The sequence below is a fragment of the Felis catus genome, chromosome D1 (genome assembly GCF_018350175.1).
Source record: "Felis catus isolate Fca126 chromosome D1, F.catus_Fca126_mat1.0, whole genome shotgun sequence".
NCBI classification, from domain to species: domain Eukaryota; kingdom Metazoa; phylum Chordata; class Mammalia; order Carnivora; family Felidae; genus Felis; species Felis catus.
Window position 1 is genome coordinate 89,113,829 of NC_058377.1, and position 8,810 is coordinate 89,122,638.

Consider the following 8,810-nt stretch of genomic DNA (forward strand, 5'->3'; position numbering starts at 1 on the left):
GGGCTTACTACTTTTTAAAATCATCTTTTTGGGGCTTCTGAAAACAGAAAGGATAGGATGTTTGAATATGGTCCCAATTCTGATAAACACGAAACCTGTTCCCCAAATCTAGTGAACATTCGATAGATAGGCATCAAAGGGCTGAATGATTATCAGCCATTTTCTTTCCACTTCTGGAAGGAAAAAAAAAGCAATAACTTGAAAGGGAGAAACAGCAAATGTATCTGGTGGTCTTTGTAACACCTACACTCTGTGTTGCAAGAAGAAACACTTAAAAGGATCGCGGGGTAGAACGTTGAACAAAATACCTTACGTGCTTAGCAATATCAGAAAGTGTCTTTCCACCACGGAAACCAAGCCTGCTGGCTTTCCCACCACACCAAGTACAGGTAACAGCACCGTATCACTTACACTTTTGCCTTTGAATATGTGGACCCAAGAGCTTTTGCAGCAGGATTAACTGGTTGACAAGGCAAACTTAATGAAGTCCCTCACATGATTCCGTAACTTGCAAATGGAAATAGTTTCACACAACACGTAAATGGCGGAGCTGGGATTCGTGGATTTTTATCTGGACCGATTTCTTCAGCAGTGATTGCTGAAGACAGGAACGTGAGAACCTCTAGAAAGAGTCTGAGGTTGAATGCAGAAGACAAAGCCAGTAGGTATGACGTCTCCTACTTTTGGGTGCTTAAGTTCTTCAAGATGCAATCACAGATGATGATTTTGGTAAAAGATACAACTTTGCCAGCTCATGACTAACCATCTTATCAATGGGTCATTTAAACCAGCATTTAAAAGGGGGGGGGGGTCCTATATGGAAAGATACAAATATCATTTATTCATTCACTGAGTCATTCAACACCTATTCATCGAGAAGCGTACCATGTGCCTAGGGTTCCAGGACCTGCACATTTTATTCACCATCCTGAGTCATTTCAGAGCCAATGATTTCTCTGATGAGCAGATTACACTTCCCAATTTTTACTCCTCCTTTCTCTGAGACTACATGTCTAGAGAGAACCTAGTTCACGGGAGGAAGCTCACATTACTTCAGCCCGTGGGAAAAGCAAGTCTCTTTGCCAAGTTCCATACCAAAGGAGGCTCTAGTAAGTATTTTATAATAACCTGCTGTTCCACCTTTCCATTTCTCCTTTTTCTCCAGGAATATAGTGATTACCTCCTTCTCATCCCCCCTCACTGTCCACCCCCACCCTACCCAAGGTTTCTGACCTGACCATCTTCTCGTCTCCAGGAACGCACTGGCCACCTAGCACTGCAGTGAGCTCTCTCTTCCATCACGGTCCTGCTGTACCTCAGAGGAAAATCTGTCGGGTGCTTTAAAGTTTACCTAACCAGCGTTCTGATGTCCTATTGACCGCCGTCATTTGGCTGGAGACCTCAAGGTCGCTAAGTGTTTGTTTGAATGTTGTGTAATTATGCAAGTGAAAGACCTCTCAGGATCATCTTAGCCCTTTGATGGCCCTTTCCTCTCCTTAAGCAAGGACTACAGCTGTTCCTCGCCAGGTTTGGGCAACTTCCATGTGGCTCTCCCAGCAGATCGCCAAGAGGGCCCTGAGCCCAGATGATTCTCCCTCCGCACTTACCCCCTTCCTCCCTCATCCAGCCTTGCAGCCATCCGTGGTCATTAACCACTTCATCCCTGTAGCCTCACTCCCTGACATTTAATCCAGGCTCATCAAAGTACTGTGTCTTTAACTTCTAACTGCCAGTGTAAATGAAAGGGGCCCACTCCTTTTAAGGTCCGGGGATGTTCCAGGCTTCCAATCCTTTCTCTGTACGTAAATTCTACATGTTCTTTAGCTTAATTTATTCATGGACTCTGTTTTGTTTTCTAATGAAATGTAAAATCAAAGGTCAACTTATTGTTTTCAGATAGATGTGAACACCAGTCCCCAAGTCACCTTCAACGGCATCCGTGGACTAGAGCGCCAATTCTCAGAATGTGTCCCTCAGGACACTAATTCCCCCAAGTGTCCCTTGATATAAAGGTTAAGGGGTCAAATAAGATTGGAAAGAGCTGCTCATCCTTGAAGACTCACGAAGTCTGTTGGTGTATCAAGGCTTTGAGAAGTTCAGTAGGAAAGAAACGTTTTCGACCAAGCCTTACGCAAAGTCCCTGGAGCCCAGAACACGCTTTACTTTTTGTGCGTTTTATTTTTCTTATATAAAAACTATAGACGTGGCATAGATTCGGTGGTCCAAGGAACACACTCTGGGAAGCAGTGATCTGCTATATAAACACCGAGAGAGCCCCGAACCAATGCTGTAAGTTGGACTTATTTTTGTAGAGAAATAAGTAAAGGCTTTCAGTCAAAAGGTTTAGTAGGATGCAGGCAGCCTTGAGTTAGTATTCTGGCTGCAGTTTAGTATAGAGAATGGAACCTCAGTTCTCAACTGGGATAGACGGCAGGTGGGGAAGGGACCAGGGGGCTAGCTGGCCCATCGCCCACACCAGACAGGAGACCTCCACGTGCTTTGCAGATAATCGGACGTGGAGCCCCCCATAACTGGGCCTTTGCGGGAGCCCCGCATCCTGAAGTCCTGATCCACTACGTACACCCTTCCCCACATCCGTGGCTCTTTCACAAGCTCTTTATGGCCCAGGTCGGGGCCATTTCAATCCCAATCTGAAATTTTCGCAAGCACGACTGCATCTGGAAAAAGGACTGATATTCTATTTGGTTCCTAATCGCCGCCATAGATAAGTATGCAGCAGGCAGAGGGCATCTTGGGAGCTCCACCTGAGACTTTAAGCCCACTTCCAGCACTCATGTGTGATTCTGGGTAGATTACTTAACAACTCGGGGCCTCAAATATCCCGTTCGTCAAGAGGCATAATAATAGTAACCAGGGGCACCTGGGTGTCTCAGTCGGTTGAGCGTCCGACTTCGGCTCAGGTCACGATCTCACAGTTCGTGAGTTCGGGCCCCGCATCAGGCTCTGTGCTGACAGCTCGGAGCCTGGAGCCTGCTTCGGATTCTGTGTCTCCCTCTCTTCCTGCCCCTCCCCCGCTCATGCTCTCTCGGTCTCTGTCAAAAATAAAAATAAACACGAAAAAAAATTTTTTAAAATAATAGTAATAATATCTCATAGGATTGTTACAAAAATTGAAAATTAAATCAGTCGACGTGCATGCAACAGCATGCAACACACAGTAACTATTATTATTGATTGTCATCATTATTATTTATCATGATTATTATTTATTGATTCATCGCACAGATATTTCTTGGGCAAAACAGCCACTGCCTTTAGGAGCCCTCAAGGTCCTTTGAACAGCTTTGCTATTGAGAGTTGCCAGTAGAATCCGTGGCATATCCATAGCAAGGTCTCAGCTCTCCTCGGTAGCTTGACTACTACTGAAGTCCTTCTAGTTGCCACATCTAATCCTCCCTTGGCGACATTTATCACAGCGAACCTTCATGGAAGACTCACTAGGTTCTGGGCCCACTCGGAGGGCTATGCATGTGTTGGCCTTGTCTAACTCCTTCAACAACCCCAAGGGGTAGGCACTACTGTTATTCCCATCTCTAAGGCCAGAAGACACAGAGAGGCTGGGTAACCCGCCCACGTTCGCACAGCAGTTCACTGGCAGAGCTGGGATTCAAACCCTCAAAGTCGGGTCCTGAGCCAGCACCCATGACCACCGTACTACCCTGCCTCTCCCTGGAGGGGGTTAGGATGTCTGTAGGGGCATGAACGTGTGAGGAAGGAGGAGAAGCGGAGAAGGCAGGGGTGGGCACGGGTGAGGCATGGAGAGGGCACAACCGTCTTTGGGGCGTCGTGAAGAGAAAGACAACCGGCTGATCAATTAGTCGTGCACAGCCCGAGCGGCGCTCCCATTCTGCCTCCGAATGTTCTGAGGTGGCCGGAGACCCGTGGACGGCCGAGGGGGAGGCAGGCAGCAGGCTGAGCCCTGGCAGCGAGGAAGGGGGCCCAGCTGGAGCCCAGGACACAGCTAATGAGAGCAAAGCTGCTACAGAAGCCTCTTTTTCTGGGCTGCCAAGAGTTTTTGTTATTTGTCAAATAGGGGCTCATCGGAGAGTTTCAAATACTGTTCGGGAATCAGAACCAGAGGGTGCCTAAAGATCCCTCCCAGCGGTGGGGCCTTAGGATGCCAGCTCCCCCAGGGTCCAGCTCAAAGCTCAAAGCGACCGACAGAACACTCAGGGTACTCTGCGAGCCAGGGGCTTTGGGCTGAAAGCTTCCAGCAACCCTCTGCATGGAATTATTATCTCCACCTTCCAGACGAGGCAGGGAGAGGGAAAACAAGTTGTCCCACGCCATGTGGCCGGCAAGGACTGGCACCAGGGCCTGAGCCGGAGACGGGAGAAACTCCAGGCATGGTGTCCGCATGCAGAAAGTGGCTCGAACCCGAGGAGCGTCGGCATCTTTTGTTCCCTGACTCCTCCTCCGGGGAGCCCCTAGGATGGGACCCAGATGCAGACCTGCACGCAGCAGGCGGCTCGTCCGCACCCTCCCCAAGTTCTGAGTTCTATTTGCTCTTCCTGCAAAGAGAGGCTCTCGGGCATGAGAGCTCAGCAAGCGACAGGGCACAGGCAGATGGAGTGTCCCCGAGACACTGGGGCCCTGCGCTGGTTACCATCGCTGCCACTCTGCACACGGAGGCTGGATTTCAAAGCAGCTCTTGGCAGAGATTCTGCCCCCTCCGACACCAAGAACACCATATGTGTCCCTGATCCAAAGGGAGAGGAGACAAACCCCCTGCTGTTCTGGAGCTGGTGTCCAGGAGGCTGACAAACAACGTCTCAGCATTTCCTTTCAATAGCCCGGGGAGGGGTGGGGGGACACCGGTGGGAGCTGCAGGGGGAGGGGGGGCAGTTAAGCAGCTGAAAGTTCCCCTTTGTGTCGCTCTCACAGACTTCTGGAAGGGGTCAGGTTGGGGCGATTCATCATTCACCCAAGTAGACTCGGGCTGAGAAGCAAATTCAGATACTGTGGTTAAAAATAAATCTCTGCTCACCACCTTCTTATTAATATTCTGTAAATGTGTTAAGGACCTTCGGCCAACAGGGAGAAAAGTTCATTTACCCAGTGGTGGCTACACTGGCTCTAATAATCTGGTAAGAGGAACCCTATAGCTAAGCCCTTGATTTCTTTTCAAAAAGTTATGGGGAAATGTTAAGCACAAAACAATTCAGCGAGGCAATTACTTGTTCGGACAGTCTGCTGGCATTTGAGTACCACTCACTGACTGCATAATCACTCTGTGCCTCAGTTTCTTCATAGGTAAAATGGAGCTGATCACAATAGCTGTTGTACCTGTGGGTTAATACATTCAGACCCCTATGTCCAATGGTGCCTGAGGCATTAACACGCACTCAATACAAGTTAGCTATCATGCAAATTCAATCTATTTTATAATATTTATGGTAATGACTATCATTTATTCTTATTGTCAGGGGCAGGGTTGAGAGCTTGCAGACAGAGCACAGGTTAGTCCTCCAGACAATCCCATTTGGTGGGTATTATGCCCATTTTACAGATGGGACACTGAGAAAATGGAGTCAGAGAAGTCCAGAGCCGGTGGACGGCAGAGCAGGATTGAAACCAGATCCATCTGAACTCATGAGTGATGCTATGTAATTTCATTGCCTGGTTAGTGTCAGACTGTGAGGCTGGCAAGAGAGAGAACCTGATGGTCCCCATTTAACTGGTATAAAGACGGAGGTAAAGAGGTGAAATGATGAAGGCATATCCAGTTTTCTTTGCACAATGCTACGCTACGAACATCACAACGGCCGGGACAGGAAATGAAACTGAGGGAGACTGTAGTAACAACTGGACTTCTTTCTTGACCAAAATAACAGAGCAAAGGCATCTCTGGTCCCTCTGAGGGGAAGCCGTATATGTGCCATTCGGGCACCTCCTCTAAGACCCCCCCCCCCCCAAGCTCTTGGAACTGCTCCTTATAAATGATTGAGCACATGGTAAAGCTGGTTTAACTACAGTCCTGAAATCCGGTCTTTCTGACTGTGACAAGGCCCTGTGGTCAGCATCTCCAGTTAGCTATTACAGCATTCACTACAATCATCAAAGCCTCTAGCTAACCTCTGGGTGTGGGGACCACTTCTCTGGAAGACTCCTCTTCATCCTTCAAAACCTTACCCAGCTATCTCTGCCTCTATACAGTCTCTCTTGACCATCCCCAGCCCTCAACACAATGGATGCTTCCCACTCCTAAACTATTTCTGTTTCCTTTACATATTTCCAACACAGAGTCCTCCATTAGATGGGGAGCAACCTCCATTAGACCAGGCACCTACAACTTATTTCAATTCATTGGGAATTAGCAACTCCCACAGGGAATTGTGGGAACAGGCCACCCACCCGCTCGTGGGTACAGGCCACCACGCTGCTAAATGCCCAACGATGCACAGGGACAGCCCCTCCCTGGCAAAGAATTATCCAGCCCAAGATGTCAATGGTGCTGAGGTCGAGCCCCTGGTCTACCCGGTAGCTCTCAGTTAAGCCGCACCCACAAGGCTGACCAAAGAGTTTACTGCCTTCATACTCGGGGCTCAGGACCCGCAGCAACGTGTGTTTTGGTCCCCAAATATTTGCAGCACCTCTGCAGGAAGAGTATACCTCCCCTATCCCTAAGGACACGCCGTGCCTCACGGCTGCCTTTGGCCAACAGCACGAGGTCCTGTTCCAGATGCTCTGGGTGCCCTGCCCACCTTCCTTGCCTTCTCAATATAGTACACTCCAGCCACCTTCCGCCTGCCAGGGTCTGCGTCTCTTTGACTGAGGGCTTTCTCAGAAGTGGGGAGGTGACTCTGCCCCCACGCAGGCCAGAAGGGCTGGGGAACTCAACCCCCCGGGAGTAGCCCTCAGCCACTCCCGGGCAGTTTTGAATGTGTGGCTACACCAGCTCCCTTGTTCCTCAAGAGGACAACTCTGAGCATGTAGCTTGTTCCGTCTCTGAGAATTTCCCCACGGGATTAAGTGGGAGGTGCCTTCATTGCTAGCAGACTCGATAACTCACCCTCTCTTGGCTGCCTTCCACTTTCCCCACTTACCTACCAGGTAGGTTTCGTGCACCTCCTAAATCCGCTACTCGTGTTGGAATCCTTGACCTAGAACCTTCTCCTAGGAACCCAGACCAACACAGAATAGAAGTAGCATAGGATCCCTCCCGGAAGAAGCATCGGGAACCTTCGCATAGTTCTGTCATTGCCCTTTTCCTCTCTCTGCTACGAGAGGCATGGCCCCGGGGGGGGGGGGGGGGGGGGGTGGGGCGGGCTGTTTCTTTAGCTCGGGTCCCCCATGGAGGATAGTACCGGTGTCCTGCAACCAGATGTAACAGAAACAAGAAACAAACGTCATAGCTGTAAGCCACAGAGACCTGGGGCTTGTTGTTACAGAAGCATGACCTGGTGAAAGCTGACCGATACAGGGCTTGTTACTTCCAGGGGACCTTTCTCACTGACTCTATTGTAGGAGAGCTGGGCTATATACTTTCCAAATTATATTTGTCTAAGGGCAAAATCATACAGCCCAGCCCTGTCTCCTTGAACTTGTAGATGACTATTGTCTTCCCTTTCCCTCATGGCGCCTTGTGCGGGGCTGGGAATTGGTGAGCCCCCAGACACTGGTCGACTGGACCCAGAGCTGCCTGGGTTTTACCACCCAGACCAGTTCAGGGCCGGTGGCTCTTTGGGGAAAAAGAGACCGAAGATGAGGATCCTGGCCTGGAGATCAATGAAAGCACTGGCCACGCTGGCTGGGAGACCTTGGGGGAAGTCCCTTCCGCCATCTGGAGCCGCCGTTTTTCTCCCTCCCCTACTTGACCCGTCAGCCCTGAGAACAAGCTAAATTCAGACCCGAACTCTCAAGGGAAAGACTGTCTCATCCAGGTTACAAACGGCTCCTTTCCTTTCTCCTTCTCGTGGGTCGGAAGAAGAGAGGTGCATTCTCCCGTCCCTCTGTCCTTGACATTTACTGAATATGCACCACGTGCTACGCATCAGGCTGAAAACTACTCACGGTCTGTCACAGCGTTTCACAGGCTTGAGTCGCCCACAGCGGCAACATCACTATTTTTGCCAGAACTGAATGCCATCTCTGCTATTCCGTACTTAATAGTGCCTAACACTCACCAATTCTTTGTCCCTAAATGCAGGCACCCTGAGAGGCATTTTTACACTACTATCAATGGAAAACCAGTACCACTGATGAATAGAAGGGGGTGTGCAAACCAACGTGACAATAAACGTTTTTGTTGACTTTCAGCTAGGTCCCGCTCGCTGAGGCTTCTGCTGCCTGTCCTCTGTTGTTGTTGTTTTAGATGATTTATTTTGAAAATGAGAGAGAGAGAGAGAGAATGAGGGGCTAGGGGCAAGGAAAGAGAGCAGAGGAGGGGCAGAGACAATCCCAAGCAGGCTCCGCGCCATCAACCGGGAGCCCAACACGGGGCTTGATCTCGTGAACCACTAGATCGTGAACCAAGTTGAAAGCAAGAGTTGGACACTCAACTGACCGAGCCACGGAGGCGCCCCTGCCCTCTCTCTGTTTTCAAGGGAGGTTGAAAGGTTTCAGGGCAGCAGCAAAACACAGCCGCACCTGTTTTAACCTTGTCATAACCAGACTGAAGAATCCGAAAAGGAAATGACCGTCTCACCATATGATGCGATGTTAATCTGTCATCGGTGCACCCCCAATCGTCCCCTGTGCCCCCTGAAATCATCTCTCATTTCATCAGGACATCAACCTCGCACCTGGCATAAAGCTGTATCATGCGCCTGGATCCTGACCGCAGTACG